This window comes from Leptidea sinapis, chromosome 27 (assembly GCF_905404315.1).
Source record: "Leptidea sinapis chromosome 27, ilLepSina1.1, whole genome shotgun sequence".
In the NCBI taxonomy this organism is placed as follows: Eukaryota; Metazoa; Arthropoda; class Insecta; order Lepidoptera; family Pieridae; genus Leptidea; species Leptidea sinapis.
In genome coordinates this window covers 3493017-3511643 of record NC_066291.1, presented here as the reverse complement: position 1 = coordinate 3511643, position 18627 = coordinate 3493017, and the positions used below count along the sequence as shown (strand labels likewise).

The 18627-nt window shown below is 33.0% G+C and overlaps 1 protein-coding gene across 1 annotated transcript in view; it reads right to left on the bottom strand.

Moving 5' to 3' along the window:
- The window catches only part of LOC126972809 (5-hydroxytryptamine receptor), a 112142-nt gene extending 94748 nt beyond the window's left edge, over positions 1–17394 (bottom strand). Inside the window, exon 1 of the mRNA XM_050819877.1 lies at positions 17095–17394. The gene's annotated coding sequence lies outside the window, so the exon portion shown is untranslated. The remainder of the gene's footprint in view (positions 1–17094) is intronic.
- Between the last annotated feature and the right edge of the window lie 1233 nt (positions 17395–18627).

Below are 18627 nucleotides of genomic sequence, written 5' to 3'. Positions count from 1 at the left end.
ATGAGCCCTTATTGATTATTCGAGACACTTACAAGTAATTTAAGCCTCAATGCTTTCAGACTATTCAAATAATTTTTCCTAGTGAACACCATTATATAGAACGATTTCATTGTCTGGTGGCTGCCAGCTACCAGGATCTTGTTTCAAAGAAACATTGTCCAAAGAGCAATTAATATTAGAGCTTAAAATCCGAGGAACTTCGAAGGGTCTTTAATATCGGCATTTGTAAGTTTTGTCGCTCGTTTAAAATTTATGCGAACCTGCATTAGGGTGTCAAGGACTATGATAGAATTTATAATGAAAATGTCAGTGCTATTTAGAAACATAAAATTCTTAATTTGATGTTTAAAAAGCGTTGGGTGCTTTTTTATTTATCCAGCTTCCAGTTATTTATATATGAAAAGTAAAGGTATTTTTGGTTTTATATTATTATTTTTGTAATATAGTCTTATAAAATACGATGTGTTATAAAACTGGCTAACACTGTAATGAGTTTTGTAACACTCAAAATAATCCTAAAATACATCATCATCATCAGCCGTCAGCCGGCAGGAAGTCCTCCACTGCTGGACAAAGGCCTACACTAAATATCTTCACGAAGATCGGTCCTGCGCTGCCCTCATCCAACGTATTCTGGCGATCTTGACCAGATCGTTGGTCCGTCTTGTGGGGCCCTACCAACACTGCGTCTTCCGGTACGTACGTCGTTACCATTCGAAGCATTTTCTACCTCACTATTACTTCTCCACTGCCTCTTCAGTTTCGCAATCATTTGGGCTATGTCGGTGACTTTAAAATACATATATTGTTAGAATTCACTAACTAAGACAGCGGCATTTGTTGACATAAATTTAATTATATTCTAATTGTAGAACACCTAATGACCTATCATTTCCATTGTTGTGAGTTTGTTTGTCGGTCGGTATTAAGTAGAAAGTACTTGCTATAAAGGGGTGCATCGACAGCGCAGCAGACTGCAGTTGCTTCACAAAACATCGCCTCCGTATGAGGCCTGAAGATAGTTCGATGCAGACCTTTGCTAAACGCTACTCGTCTGACAGTAGTCCAGAAGCACCAGGAGTTAATTGACAGGGTTCTAAAACAGTTTAAGAGACACACGGCCTATTGACATCTTTAGGTACCGAACGCACCAGTCTATCTCATCTATTATTCATAAAAGTAGGGACAAAATTGGCCGTTAAGGTGTAATCAATTTAAATAAATGCAGCGTTATTCTGTTTGCGTATCACGCAATACAATAGTTAAACAATAACAACCCTGTTATTGTATTTATTTTGTTTCGCTGGCAATTTGGAGTAATGCTTGTATAAATAATGCTTAAATTGCCCATTAACATAACGATTTCGGTGCGATTTTCATATTAACTGTGCCCGCTACTTTGTTTGTCAGTTTGGACTCTGATCTATATTCAGTCAAAAACTATTGTGTAAGGTTCCAAATAAAAAAAAATGTTTTTTTTTTATTGTTTTTAGATTGTATATAGCGCGGAGTTTAAGTTGAATTCTCTCATTTAATAATCTCTGTTTTTAGTTAAATCATATCTTATGTGTATTGCGAATTACATAATCGACAAAATTATCGTACGAAGAGTTTGTAAATTTTGGATACTAGAATGAGTCAATTTCACTTCAACATTCGTAAAACGCATTGTTACTGCTGACATGGGTTTACTAGTTTGATATGTAAACTAGTCAACAAGGTTTGGAGTGGCGCCTTCCAACTGAACCGAAACAAAACCAAGCCAATATCAATCAAAAGTCAGTCATGATGATTGTTTTCTTCGACTTTTGCTGCATTATTCACAGCACTGGGACTTCGTAGCGGAAGTTCAAAGGGTAAATAAAGTATATTATAATATGTGCGTAATACGTGGTGTTTAAGAGAGAATATTCGTTGAAAAAGGAGACATTTGTGGAAAGAAATTTCTTGAATTTCGCGTTATGATAATGCATCTTTGCACAGGTTCATTTTGTAAACGAATTTTACCACTATATACACTAGATGTCTCCAGCCGGTTGCTTTCTTTTTCTTTAACTGAAATGATCACTTCGTGGCAACTGTTTTTATTCGGTAGAAGACATAAAGTAGAATTCGCGGCGGGAACGAAACTCAATTCCGGGAAAAGCATTTATAAAATGTTTTGATGATTGGATTACTCGTTGGCGTAAGTGTATCATTTCTGAAGGAGCATACTATGAAAAGAATAAAATAATTCGAATGAATAACTAACATTTTGTAATGTATTATTGGTCTTTTCCTGGTAATTTTTTGACAGAGTAGTATCTCTGCTTGTTATTAAAAAATGCAACATGGGGCTTTTTTCGTCAATATAATAATAATTACTTTCTTTTGTTGTTTCACCGACTTCAAAAAAGGAGGAGGTTTTCAATTCGTCGGTATATTCTTTTTTTTATGTTTGTTACCTCAAAACATTGGAATGTGTGAACCGATTTTGATAATTCTTCTTTTATTTGAAAGCTGGTGCTTTTAATTTTAATTAATTAATCTAATTCTACTAACGGTTATTGTTATTTTTGGAGTCGCTGTCAGCGAAGGTAGGTTTGTATATTACATAATACAACATACATAGTTATACACGTTATAGGCGAGATGTGCTTGAGTCGCACGCGCGATTATTTTTATACTTTTCAGTGCATATTATATCTAATGTTTTGGAATAGTGTTTTTGAAGTCGGTTGATTTTTTTGTTAAATACTTCTTTTTTTTACATTTGTACCTGGAATCGTTATAATATTAATTCTATAACAGTGTAACTGCAGTCAAATCCAATACTGAAGCCAAATAATAATTGAATTTCGAGGAATGTGCGCATGAAAGTTATTTGAATTATTACTACGGAAAAGAGCGATGAATGTAAGAGCACGGAAAGCAATTCACACTCAAACATACGCCTGCTGTGGAAAATATTGTAATCGCGATTTAAAATGGTAAAAGCGTAACTTTTACCATTTTTAATCGCGAGTACGCTGAGAGAAGACTCTTTATTTAAACCTATATAAAATTTTGTAATTCGTGTATAGATTGTTGATTAGAAATATATCAAACTAAAGAAATCATTCATAGAATTGTTGAACTGTGGTTGAAATGTCCAAAACCTAGTATCTTGTTGTGTTTGCTGAAAATCATTCAAAATCAAAGTCAAAGTCAAATAAATTTTATTAAATTGGGCTTAAATTAAGCGATTTTAAATCGTGAATATAAATATTTCTTTAACATTACTGAATTTATTATATTACAAGAAACACAATGGCCGCTCTTTTCAATCAAATAATTTTTTTTTCATAATGGCTGTGGATGGCATGCAATATAAGAATCGAGCTAAAATAATATAAATTATTTCATGAAAGCTAATACAGATTAAGCTGTATAAATAAAAATTATTGTATGTTAGATTCATCAACCTTTAGAGCCTGAATTCTTTGTTAGTGTAAGAATGTTTCGTGAACATGATGATTGCTATAACTGTCATAATTAGTAATTGCATCCAACAATTACAATGATTTATTAATTATACCGCCAGGTCGTCCTGGCACTACAAGCAGCATCTGATCACGAGTTGACGCATGGTTATTATTAACATAATCTGAAACGCGGAATACCTCGACAATATTGAAAGACACACATGTATAGATGAAAAAAAGACGTGTGGCACTCGGGGACTGCCGCGGTAAAGCTATTGCATAGCATTTTTTATCAACTTATGCAATTATAATTATTTATTTATTTTATTTATGCAGTATTTTTTTTATAAAATTAATTTTAAAAAAGCAAACGGGGTGTAAGTAAAATTTAACTTGCAAGATTTGATTACAGACAGACAACGGGACAGGTGAAACTAAATAAAAATGCTTGTCATAATAATAAAAATTAAAAAACGCGTGAAATAAATCAAGATGTACCCTAGGCTCGAACCTGGGACCTTCTGCACAAAAAGCCTACGTGATAACCGCTGTTCCACGGCAACTGTAATGACCGTGCCGAAATATCTATATACATCTAGTAAGTAAGTGTTAGTTTATTTTCGTTACGGAATTTCTGGGTTCGGTCTCCGCGCTCAAGGCCCGCGATAGAAGCTATGCAATAGCTTAAAAAATAACTACATAAACAATTGAAATTTTATTTATGTAAATTTAAACAAAATGGTCAAATTGTAAGTGAAGGCATGTAGTGAGTATCGCTTTAAGTAGATGAACATTATCTCTTGTTATTTGGTAGAGTTCTCGTGACAGGCATCGTCATGCTTGCTTAATGCCACTGCTTGTAGCGGCGACGTGGGGCGGGTCGTTCCCTTTCGTAAAATATCATGCTCGTGAACGGGCGCTACTTGTGGTGGCTAGCTGATCGTTTCACCCGGAGTTCTGCTTTATGTATTTTTTATTTTCTTTATTTTTTTAAATTAAAGTGATAATATTTTTTTTATAAAATAGCAATAATATTATAGTATGTGTATTGATGGATCTACTTTAAGTATGTACTTAATAACTATAACAATGTTTTTACTTATCAATTTACATTTTTTTGACTTACTCGTGTAAGGCATTAAGTATTTTTGTTGCATCACTTTGCATATATTGTAATTGAAATAATTTGCAAATTTAATAAAAAATGAGAACTTGTAATGCCATACTGTTTTGAAAAGAGCGACCTTAGAGTTTCTTGCTCGTTCTTCTCTAAAGAAATCTGCCTTCCGATCCAGCTGTATGAAAATATGACATATTTCAAGTGTAATGCAATTTACATACGAAATAAAATATATTTGATTTGAAAATTTTCTTCTTAGTGTTTAACCAATTTTTATCAAAATATGCCAAGCTGTTCTGAAGTTATAAAATGAATATATTATATCAACATTCTTCTTCTTATTCACAGTGGTTCCCTTTATATAATATCAACATTAACTCTACTATATTATGTTGACTCAGTCCACGTGTAATTGTTGAGGAATCGCTGAACCCGAAAATACAGTTGACACGTCACTGGTTTCGAGGTCAGGGGTCCACCCTTTTTATCTCACTGTAAAACCCTAGATTTAACAGATGACATTTACGTTTAATCAATGCTGGGTATGGTTTGCGAATAAATTATTTCAAATTCAAATTCAAATCTTAATTTAATTTTTTTTTTACATAATAGTATTTAAATCACTACTGTGATTTATTTGGTGTTGCAAAAGGGCATGAACGGCGGTGATCAGTTTTCATAAGGTAACCCGTACGCTTTTGTTTTATAAAAAAGAATTATGAATATTAAAGTAGGTCCTCTAGATGAATCCAACCTGAGAGTTGAACAAAGCATACAAGATTTTATGACGATATGTTACTCGAACGGTTAGCTCAGTTGGAAGAGCACTCGCACGGAACGTGAGAGGTTGTGGGTTTAAGTCTCGCATCGTTCATAAAATATTGTTTTCAAATTTTATTTGTGTATTTAATCCCTGAAGTGAGGGTTATCACTATAAAAACATAAAAAAATTGTTTGAATTTGCAAGAGCGACATCTCAAGTCAATCTCCTAATATGCAAATATTGGGGTTGAGCAGGTTATCATCTGTAAAGTAGATCCTGTAGATGGAGCCACAACCTGAGAGTTGAACAAAGCATGCAAGATTTTATGATGATACGTCACTCGAACGGTTAGCTCAGTTGGAAGAGCACTCGCAAGAGGGGTCGTGAGTTCGAATCCCAACCCGTTCATAAAATTTTGCTTTCAAATTTTATTTGTGAATTATGAATAAATAAAATAATAAGAACAACTACAAACTGTCGACTTTAAGAAAGCAGCGAATACTTTTAATAAACAAATCATTCTATTAAATAACATTAAATTGAATTTGTTACAAAATTAATGAACGTTAAAGGACTCGAACCCGTGACTTCTTAGGTTCCGTCCAAGCGCACTTCCAACTGAGCCAACAGTTCGAGTGACGTATGGTTCGTAAATATTGGAATGTCTCGTTCAACTTTCAGGTTGTGCGTGCGGTTATATATTTAATTTAATTAATCCCAGAAGTAAGAACACTATAAATTTTTCATAGCTCTACGAGTTAGTCGATTCAGCAAGTTAATTTTCAACACATAAAAATCCATTTCATTTATTAATTAAATAATGAAATGATCAAATTGCTACTTTTTTAACATTTCAGATTAAACGTTATACTGACGTATTATCTATTTGAAGCGTTCCGTTTACTTTAGTGCCCAATTGAGATTCGAGTCATTAATTACGTTAAGTTAATGGCTACATGATAACGAGGGGTGTTTTTATTCTTGTTTTAATTAATGGCTACATTTAAACCTGACCAGGGAATACTCAAACTCATTGTATTTTGAGAGCGTTTCACGTTATACGAATATTCTGCTAGGTTATGGGTACCACAACCGCGCCTATTTCTGCTGTGAAACAGTAATGTGTCAGCATTTTTGTCGTTCGATCTGAAGGGCACCGTAGCTAGTGAAATTACTGGGCAAATGATACTATACATCTTATGTCTCAAGGTGACGAGCGCAATAATTTTAGTGCCACTCAGAATATTTGGGTTCTTCAAGAATCCTGAGTGGCACTGCATTGTTACGGGCAGGGCGTATCAATTTCCATCAGCTGAACGTCCTGTTTGTTTCGTTCCTTACTGTCATAAAAAAATCCAAGCAATTCTCAAATTCATCGTGATAAGGACGTATTTGATAACCGAGCCTTGCTAGATGAAAAATGTGCAAAGTAAAGTGCTTATGGATTGGCTGTCGGTATGTAGGTTGTCTGAAAACAGAGAAGGAGATGAAGCTTCACGCTTCAAAGAGCGAGAGAAACTATAATGACGACGGCCGTTAAAACTAACCATGAAAAATCTCTATTTAGTGAATTTCATCGAAATCTGATGAAAATTTACAAGAATTGCTCTCTTACTAAAGATATACTAGATGACCAACCACTACTAGATAACAAATGAGTAAAGTAAAGCTTCAATGGGATGATACAAAGGTTGACCCGAAACATAGAAGGAGATGAAACATCATGCTTCGGAGAGAGAGATATACTTGAAAGATGACGGCCATTAAAACTCTTTACATAGAGGATGTGAGGCGTGGACTATAAAAGAAGACCTCAGAAAACGTATAGAAGCATTTGAAATGTGGGCATATAGACGTATGTTGGCCATAAGTTGGACCCACAAGGTCACAAATGTGGAAGTTCTGTGCCGCGTCAATCAAAAACGCGAACTCATGCAAACTATGAAGATGAGGAAAGTCGCATATTTGGGGCACGTGCTTAGGCACGAGAGGTACAAACTCCTACAACTCATCATCGGCATCGCGAGTGCGGCAGAACTATTTCGCCTCGCGAAGGACAAACAATTGAAACTACAAAGCTGACCGCCAACCTTCGCTACTCGGAGAGGTACGCGAAGAAGGAGACATAGATGATACCTCGCTAAATCAGTGTAATGCCACTAAAAATCTCCGTTTAATAAATTTAATCGTAATCTGGTAACTTATTTACATTTGCTCGTTTTGAATGTATAGAATGATTTATTATAAGATGCCTACGTAATGGCTACAAAGCTTAAGACAATAGGTTCAATTATATTCATTAGTTTTAATAAGGTCAGGCACGATTTCTTAGGTGGGTATTACAAAGTAATCTCTTATTCCTAGAATTGCAACACATTTGTTGCAGAATAATACAACTTAAGTAGAACGGCAGAAAGCACATGTGTTTTCTGCTGTAGATCAGTAGACGGGGGGGTATAACCCGTGTTAATTCATAATTCGTTCATAATACAGTTGTATCTAGATCCATCTTCAAATTTACGAGATTACAAGAGACAAACGGGTCGTTCGTTTGTCCCTCGCGAGACTCCGGCCCATGTATGCATATGCAATTCTAGTAAAGACTATGGGAATTGTTTGATCCAGAATAACTTTTAATCCCGATCATCTAGAAACCCAGATACGGTTTTAAGTTTTTCTCATTAAGATATTATGGGCTCTGTACCTATTGTGATCGACGAAATACGTTGGATGAAGGTAGCGCAGGACTGGTCGTCGTGGAGATCTTGGGGGAGCCCTTTAAACAGCAGTGGAGGTCCGGTTGATGTGGGAGACTTTAGCAAGGTTAAGCATTTAAATAAACGGAATTAAAAAAATACCGTCGAACCGATCTGATGAAACCCGGAAGGCAGTAACTCCTTTATAAAACCATGTTCATCCTTGGATTTATTTGGTCTTATTAGAATTATTATGAGTCATAGACCCTTTGTTAGATATTAATGGTTAAAATTACTTCTTCTTCGCGTTATCTTTATTTAATTCATAAATATGTAGTTTACGCTTGATAATTTTTAGTAAATTGCCTTACTAGGTTACGAGTTACCTAAATTAAAAGTGTAAAATAAAAAAATACAGATTTCAAAAATACGCATATATTTTAAGAACAAGGCAATTCAAAAGTAAGTAATAAATTTTCTCTGCATTATGAAGAAATAAGTCTTATTTTACATTGATGGATTTGTGCATTTTCTTTTAAAATGAAAGCTCGGCTCCACTATTTAAAAGGACCGTTATTCAAAGAAATCTAAAAGGACTTTTCTCTTCGCTAAAAGTAAGGTAGTTGGAAATTTTCTCATTATAAAAGATTTATTCAATTATAACATAATAGTAAGAATAAAGGTGCACTTGGTTCACTTCAATTATGTTTTTGAGTGAATAATTGTCCATATCGTAATTTATTATTTTTAATATTTAAATATCTCTCTTTAGGCCCAGCATGATACCAAAAGATTGCCTATTTCTAGACTTAGTATTAGTGTATAAAATAAAATATTTCTATAGAAATTTCGTATCTTCAAAAAAATGTTGAATGATTTCAGCATGGAACGGACAGTCGAACATATTGGTCATCTGTCAATAAGTTATCACCGAAGAAGGATTACCTTTTTGGAATTTGCCCATTTCATAGAAACACCGCGGAAGTTCATTCTACTAATTAGTGGATAGTGGGGTCAGATGGTGGAAATCTTGACATTCGCGTCATTGGTTTTGTATTTTGAATTCATATTTGAATTGTTACGGACAGATGATGCAGGACCACGAAATTAATGTGGCACTTATTCATAAGAAACTTGAGGAGTTAACCGAAGTAACTTCTTTGGAAATCATTTCCTATTACTACTGAAAACTTAACGCTACCAAAAAAAGGAACACACTGAAAACAATATATAACCCAGGCGCGATGAAACGCTGATTGAACTTTGTGGCTATTGGTGACGTGAGCGGCCATTGACAGCGTGATAACCACTGACGTGTATAAATTCCACTGGACAGGCTGTTGTTTCAGCATCCATATATTTGACAGTAATTTTTTTGTCCCAATAGGGATGCGCGTGGCGCGAGTGGGGCTTCAAATATGAAGCACCACTCGCGAGCGTCCAGAGAACTCATTTTGACGTATAATACAAATGGCTGCGAAGGAACGTACAATACTCTGAAGCATTTTTGCATTTTGAAATAATTTCGTTCGTTTTCTTTTTTTAAATAGTTTCCCACCATCTATCGATGTTTGTTTAGCTGAGGTTGTCATCACTAGTTTTAGTACCGCAGACCCTCGCTATGGCCAACAGCGCCAAAATGGTGAATATCAAACAGCTACAAAAGCACTATTACAGCCAGTCCAGTGGTATATGGTAGAGGTCAGTGGTGCAAACGGTAGTTTGATTGGTGATTTTTGATGTGTATGTTTGGCTGACGTCATTTTCATGTCACTAAGATGACGGCCTGTTCCAAAGACTTCTATGTATACTACTAGACAAGCTCTGTGGCCTTATATAATTGCTAACTGAGATTCGGTTCCAACGCCGCAACTCGTTTAGTCCACTGCGAGCAAGCGAGAAGACCAGTGCACTGTTCTGTAAGCCGTGAATGTTGTTTTCAACAAACTAACACAGATTTTGTTTAAAGTTACCAATATCGTATACTTCATTACGAGTGCGGAAAGCCTGTAATTGCAAAGAGTTCCGACATATGTCTACGCGAGCCGAGGCGCAGCCGAAAGTGAGGGTTGACAGTCGGAACAAGTTGCAATGACGGTTCCGCACGTGTACTGAACAACTATTTTTAAAACAGTTGCGAAAAAATTAAGCAATTTAATAGATTAATGAAAACACAATAAACTCAACTAACTAATCATGGAAAATGGCGCCAGCCGTAAAAGAATATAAGAAAATTTGTTTTGTTTTCTTCATCCATTCTGGGTAGGCAAAGGGCAATACAGCCAAGTCTTCAGTAGATTTTATTTATTGATATGAAATGAAAATGAAATTCAATGAGATGAATTGAAATGAAACCTAACCATTATAACTCATTGAATCAAATCATTAAATCTGATATTGAAACAAATTACAAGCTTCTTTTTAGAAATATTTGCATGGATCATAAACACTTCTATGAATTTTTTTTTTATTGTAAAAACTTCGTGGTTGATTTTCTCTTTTTAATAGATATTATTTTGACAGTTGGGAAAGAGAACGCACGAGTTCGGAAAAAGGTAAAGAAAAAGCTCTAGTGTGTAATTGCCCACATCCCGAACGCTATACGTCCCTGCAATACGCCACTTTTTGAGCAACTGTATTAAAAACATTGTCATTATTATTACATCTACGTTTGCACGGCATATTCACGGTGACTGCTTCCCTCTCTGCCCGACCACGCGATCAAAATGACGACCCAATTGTTATTCCAAACTTCTTGTCTATATATCTCTTATATATAAAATTCTCGTGTCACAATGTTGGTTACCTCACTCCTCCGAAACGGCTTTACTGATTTTTACCAAATTTTATATGCATATTTAGTAGGTCTAAGAATATGCTACTATCTATTTTTCATACCTCTTAGTTCACCCTTAACATTTTTTTTTTAATTTTTGGACAAATTTTTTTGTTTTTATTTTATTATGATTCAGCACTGAAAAATACATACTACTTCAAATTTTCGCCGTTCTACGATCTACAACTTTTTTGTATCGCGATTTTTATTTTATTCTGTTTCAACCACAAATCCGCTATAGGGTGCAAGATGACAATCGAATGCAATAATTGTAATACGATGTATTTGGTAGATTTGAGAATTGGTTGCATCTATTTTTTGTACCCCAAAATTTTTCCGATTTTTTAGATTTACCTACAGATTACATTTCGATTATTACTAATGTAGTAATTTTTTAAACTAAAACATACTTCATAGTTACTAATTAGTGATAGAATAGTTACTAAAATAGTATAGATACTACAAAAAAGAATTTTTAAATCGACTGCTACAGGTAATTTTTACGGCTGACCGCATTTTGACGGCTTGTCGTATTTTACACAGATAAAGTTTTAAAATAAAAAAAAAACTTTTATAGTCCGTGTAATTAATATACCGTTATCTTGTACCCATGGTATAAGGATTTACCTAGTTTGTATAAAAGTGTGTGAATTTTATTGTAATAAATGTATGGCATTACAGTGAACTTCAAATCAAATTACAGATATCGAATCCCATCTATTAAAAATGAATAATTCTGTCGGCAACCTAATATTAAATCTAACCTTGGTACATTTGAAGGTAGGAAAGGTATTATGTTATTCATTCTGCTGAAGTTTATTGCTAATGTAATAAATACCTTCATTTTGTGTTACTGCTTATAAAATATTTCATACTTATTTTTTTTTTAATAATTTAATCCGGATTTGAAAGAGCTATTTAGTTATATCTTCTATCTTTAAATGAGCAATTCTTGTATATATATATATATATAATCTGAATCTCGGAAACGGCTCCAACGATTTTAATAAAATTTAGTATACAGGTAGTTTCGGTTTATCCGTGTTTGAATTAGAAACACCTACAATAACATTAGAATACAAAGGTAAGTTTCGCCACTTTATACAAGACTATAATAGCTCAGATGGGACATTGGGTGATCCGGAAAGCAGAAGACCCCGGTTCGAATGCAGATGTCCTTTTTGTTCACGTTATGTATATTCTTAAAGATCCGAGCAAGGCTCGGTCGGCCAGATATTTATTGTGTAAATAGAGTTCAAAATAAACTTTGCATTTTGTCTGTTGTTTTTGTGAGTAAAATTTTTTGTAAATATCAATCTGAAGTTGGTTATTTTAACCATTTTTTACACTACTCGTATAGTAACAAATATGGGCGGTGTCTGTTTTATGAATTCTAATTCACTAAAATATGATTCTTTCCGTAAACAAATATTGTCTTTGTCGTTGAAAATATATAAAAATTAAAAAACTACATGCTGATTAAAAAGTTGAGGATTTCCCTCTGTTATAAATTCCTATATTAGATATTTTTTTAACCAACTTCAAAAAGGAGGAGGTTATCAATTCGATCTGTATTTTTTTTAGGTATGTACACCGATTACTCTTAGATATATGATCCGATTTACGTAATTCTTTTGTTTGATGCGAAATAGATGTTATTTAGTCCCATAAAAATTTTGCATAGTTTGGCTCAGTAGTTTTCATTTTATGAACATTTATATGAAAATTTTCGTCTACCTGGATGACATAATTGTTTTCTGTGTACGGCTTTTTTTTGAGTTTTCATTCCGGTTGACTATATATATTATTATTAACTGGCACTAAAACGTTTAAAAAAAACGACTTCAAAAACTGAAAATTATCAAATAACTGACTTCAAAGCTATCAAAATGTAGCACATACAAATAATAGTATTTTATTAATATTTAGGGTACAGGTTTGCATAAGAGGTATATTAAATTAAATTTTTACTTATTTGATACTTTTCAGTTTTTGAAGTCGGTTTTTTAAACGTAGTTTATTTTTTTACAATGCTACCTACCTTTCAAATGAAAATGCGTACAATCGAAGGCGTTTTGTTGAAACCAATAAATGTACTCTGTTTATTAAATGAGAACGAATAAAGGTTCTGTTCACACCAAATCGAATATTTCTTTTTTATGTTTGTTATTGCTAGGACAGGTTTTTTACAAAAAAAATACAGAAATTTATCGGTAGCTGTCTATAATTGCCGAGTCAATTTAATTAAGACCAAATAAAGAAGATACGAGTCTACTATTTAATAAGAATGTAATATTTAAATGACCGCTGAACATATTATACGTAATAACTGTTTTTATTTTATTTTATACTCCACTTATACATTTACAATGCAGTAAAACAGAATGTAATTATCTATGTCAATGAAACAATAGACTACACTTAGCCACGTCAATATGTACAAGAATTTTTTTAAATATACTAGCTGACCGTCGCGACATACGTTGTTCTGTACATAATAAAAAAAAATACTGTTTTGTAGGAATTTGCCAATAATATTTCAAAACATCAAGAATTATTTCGTAACATATGCTCGTTGTTGTTATAGTGAAATTATTTCACAGCAGAACTGTCAAACCATGCGTCAATAAATTCTCTCATAGAAAATGTCTCCTTACATAACAAATATTCAAAATAAACATATATATGGGTCCCAAATCGAAATAATAACAATCCTATCTCTGAAGTTGGACTAAACTGCACTCCATGAAGTAATCCCCATTAAAATCCGTTCATTAGTATAGGAGTCCATCGCAGAAAAACGTGTCACGTAATTTATATATATTAAGATTATCATTATAAAAGTTATAAGATAAATATTCTTGAAGAACCGCAGGAATTTCAGAGCGTTGCCGACTTAGGTGAAGCTTTCAATAAACGTAAATATGAGTTCGTAAACCGAAAAGACATTGGTACGTAGCGGGCGAGGATTGAAAATGAAAATGAAAATTATTTAATTACGTAAACTTACAAAAAGCATATGTTAATAGTCATAAAATGTTCACAAGTGCGCAAAATCGTCAAAAAGTATATTACGTAAGTAATTAAAAATAGATCATGCTATGTATGCTGGATGCTACAGGGTCGCAGAGACTCGCGATATGCATGGTACCGTACTCCAAACTTCTTTGTCCTCAATATATTCCTTAATATTATAGTAACCTTTTTCCATTAAAACAATTTTTATCTATAATAATAATAATACTGACACACTTTTTACACAAATTATCTTGCCCCAAGTTAAGCATATAATATAGCCTGTGTTATTGGTTACAAGACAATGATATATTTAATACAATATACTTACTTAAACATATATATATTCATATAAACATACATTATATAACATACAAACATCTATATTCATCATATAAATGCTTGCACCTACCGGGATTCGAACCCGGGATATATGTCTTGAATCTTTTGTCAGGCAATTCTGTTATGGTCGTGGAGAATTGAACTGGAGGCTCTATGTTGAGGGTGAACAGTTACACCTTTATTCGTTCTCATTTACTTATCTCAGTACATTTCTTGGTTACCACAGAACGCCTTCGATTGTAAGCATTTTCGTCGTTTGAAAGGTAGGTAGCATTGTAAAAATAGATCTGTTGTAAGAATTTTATTACAAAGAGATTATCCTTTAATTTTCTATCAGAATGTAGTTTTTTAATTTTTGTATATTTTCAAAGACAAAGATAGTATTTGTTTACGGAAAGAATCATATTGTAGTGAATTAGAGTGATAAAGAAGACCTCACATGACCGGCTCATCCTTTTAGTTTTGCACGTATGGTCTTAGGCGACTATAACCAACCAATTTTATAGGATTGTTACAAAAGAGTCCCATCGAACTGATCCCGTAATGAAGCCAGAAGGTAAGCATCAAAACTCCTTGGTAAAATTTAATGTAGCCATATGTTAGGACACATCGCTAAAATCATGAGACGCACCGCCTATATTTGTTACTATAATAGTGTAAAAAAGGCTTAAACAACTTCAAATTGATATTTAAAAAAAAATTACTCACAAAAAAAATTAACAACAATATAATGATTGACATTAAATATGTGAAAGACTATGATTATCTACAAAATAATAAATAAAGTTTATGATAACCTGGTACTCGTAAATGTTATATTTTTATTTTTAAGTCAGTATGGTATGGAATAAAGTGTCTATCTATCTAACTACTTAAATAATTATATAAACAGCTATTTCGAATTCGGATTAAATTGCTCATAAAATTAAAAAAATAATAAGTATGAAATGTATTATAAAGCAGTAAAACAAAATGAAGGCATTTATAACGTTAAAATAATTTTTAAGACATTTGATCACTAACGGTCGTTCCCAATATTCAGTCTATCTCTTACTTGAGATGAAAATCATAACTATCGTTGAGTTTTCTGTCCCAATAAACTTATCGACGGTAACTCACCTTATCCGTACACGCTGTCTGTCAACGGGACGACGTATAGCTTACCAGCGATAGAAGTTTGTATGGAAATTGCAATTCACGCGTCTCAATATAAGGCGATAAGAATGACTTATCTATACTAATATTATAAAAAGGAAAGATTTGATTGTTTGTTTGTTTGCATTGAATAGGCTCCGCAACTACTGAACCGATTTGAATAATTCTTTTACTGTTCCAAAGCTACATTATCCCCGGGTGTTATAGGCTATATTACATTTTCAAAAAATTAGGGAACTCTACTAAAAGTCCAGTAATGTAACCCAAGGTGTAAAAATACGTACGCGAACGACGTCGCGGGGTATCACGGGGGCTAGTCGGGTATATTTTATATATATATAGTTTCAGATTAATGACAAATAATTATCAACAGTAGAAGGTAGTAATTTATCTCTATCTATAAATAGTATATTGGGAACGGCCGTAAGAGAAGTTTACGGTATCTCTAGTAGGGCTAATTAAAATAGAAGTCCCAACACAATATATTTTAGTTATTAACTAGCTGACCCGACAGACGTTGTTCTGTATATAATAAATAAAATAATGTTTTTTATGAATTTGTCAATAATATATCATAACATCAAGAATTACTTCGTAAAATATGCACCCTGCTGTCGTAATGAAATTGTTTCACAGCAGAACTGTCAAACCGTGCGTCAATAAATTCTCTAGTAAAGTCAATAAAGTCTCTAGTCAAGAAATTATGTATGGACACATCAATGGAAACATAATTAGTTGTTTTTATTTAATTCCGAGCATTTTCCTATTTCTTCACCTTTCAAATCTTCTCTGGACTTCCACAAATAATTCAAGATCTAAATTTTTCAAATCGGTCCAGCCGTTCTCGAGTTTTAGCGAGACTAACGAACAGCAATTCATTTTTATATATATAGACCATTATATACTGGAACTATAATACCAAATCAATATTAAAGTTCGTTAGTAACCTATTAAGAATAGTGTTAAATGAATTATATGTAATTTATTAATTTATTATGGGACCAGGCAACCTGGAAATATTTAAATTCCTTAATATTCTTCTTCGATCTTTGACAGAGCTTCAAATCAAGATAGAATCTGTAGCAGTGGAAATACAATTATTTCTTATCACTATTATATTATATACTAGTTGTCCCGACAGACGTTGTTCTTTATATAATAAATAAAATAATGTTTTTATATGATTTTATCAACTATATTATCATAACATCAAAAATTACTTCGTAAAATATGCACCCTGCTGTCGTAATGAAATGGTTTCACAGCAGAACTGTCAAACCGTGCGTCAATAAATTCTCTCAAAGAAATTATGTATGGACACATCAAAGGAAAAATAAATTTGTTGTTTTTTTTTAATTCCGAACATTTTCCTATTTATTCACCTTTTAAACCTTCTCTGGACTTCCAAAAATAATTCAAGACCAAAATTAGCCAAATCGATCCAGCCGTTCTCGAGTTTTAGCGAGACTAACGAACAGCAATTCATTTTTATATATAGACTATTATATTAAAATGGTTAAAATACTTTTTAACTGGGTCTTTATTCGCGAAAAGTTATTTAATTTTGTAGTTATTTATATTGTTGGAAAATTTAACTTCACTCGATTTATACTACCGCTTTTAAATCTTTCAAATATTTAATGTAATATAGGTAAAATAATATAAACAATAAAATAAAATAAAAATCGCTTATTTTTAGTATATTTTACTAAATTATTTCTTACCTGGCCGCTTCTCAACGTCGTTTTGGAAGATTTGTCATAATTATATTTTTATTCACCATAGTCATTATGCTATCCCACTTCAATAGTATACCACATGATAAAAATTTTTCACGACACTACGAAAACTTTACAATCCAGTATTAAATTAAAAAAGAAACTGTTTTATTATTATTTTGCTAACAATAAATAGCTAAGAGTCCAGTTTTAAAATATTAAGTGATAAAATCCAGTTTTAAAGTTTTAAGAAATCAGTTAATTATGTATACGTCGATATTCGCTGGAGAAGAGACGACCGCACTTTACGACAACCTAGAGTAGACTACGGTACGAGATGCGATAGGCGCGCGCAAAACTGTTGATTTTGCTCACAGACTCCGATTGTGCGAAAAGTAGGCATTATAGGAGAGAAACAAGAAAAGGCTTTTCTTCTCCGTGAGGTCACTTAGAAGGCTACGTAGAGAAACTTTTTTGTTTATCCTTAGGTTTATTTTCGATACTATTGTACCGGTTTCCTATAATAGTATTTATTTCAAACATTTACTTTTGTACTTCGAGCCGAAATAAGAAATGAGTGTAATAATAAAAATAATATAGAAAATTTAAAGTCGGCTATATCGCTCTGAATTTTCCAGACTTTCCTTTGACAAGATTGCATGATTTCTCATTAAAAGTATTTTTGTTGTGTCTTTATCAAATTTAATAATTAAACTTATAAAAAGTATTTTTATGAAAATAAGGACCATCAGCTGATGGTGATAGATAGGCCCTACCCATTACAATTAAGTGCTGATCAGGATTTTTGAAAAACCCAAAAACTCTGAGCGGCACTACAATTGCGCTCGTCACCTTGAGATATAAAATGTTAAGTCTCATTTGCCCAGTAATTTCACCAGCTACGGCACCCTTTTTTTAACATTTATCAGAATTAAATATCCCAGAGTATAAATATTAAAACTTACTATTCTCCTATTTAAAGTGGTTACTAAATTATATCAAAAGTACATTTCGGGTTTGCTATGAACATAGTGTTCGATGTCATTCATCTATACTAATAATATTATAAAGCTGCAGTGTTTGCTTGTTTGTTTGTTTGTTTGTTTGTTTGTTTGAACGCGCTAATCTCTGGTACTACTGGTCCGATTTGAATGATTCTTTCAGTGTTGGGTAGACCATTTATCGAGGAAGGCTATAGGCTATGTTTTTTTTTCAAAATTAGGGATCCGTAATAAAATTGCTATTTTGTAACACAAGGTGTAAAATCGAAAACCTATTTTTGCGTGCGCTGCAAAAACTATTGACAATAGAACAAAATGATGTACAGGCTATAATATAGGCAATATTTTATTACTTATAAAACTATCGCGTGAATTATACTTTATATGGCAAAACAACGTTTGCCGGGTCAGCTAGTATAGTATATATGTTAGGCTTAGCGAGAAATTGCTGACGAAATTAATATGATTTACGAGCTACTTCTCCGGTCTAGCGTACCCAGTATCAGCTCGATCCATTTGACCGGGTGTGACACAGAGC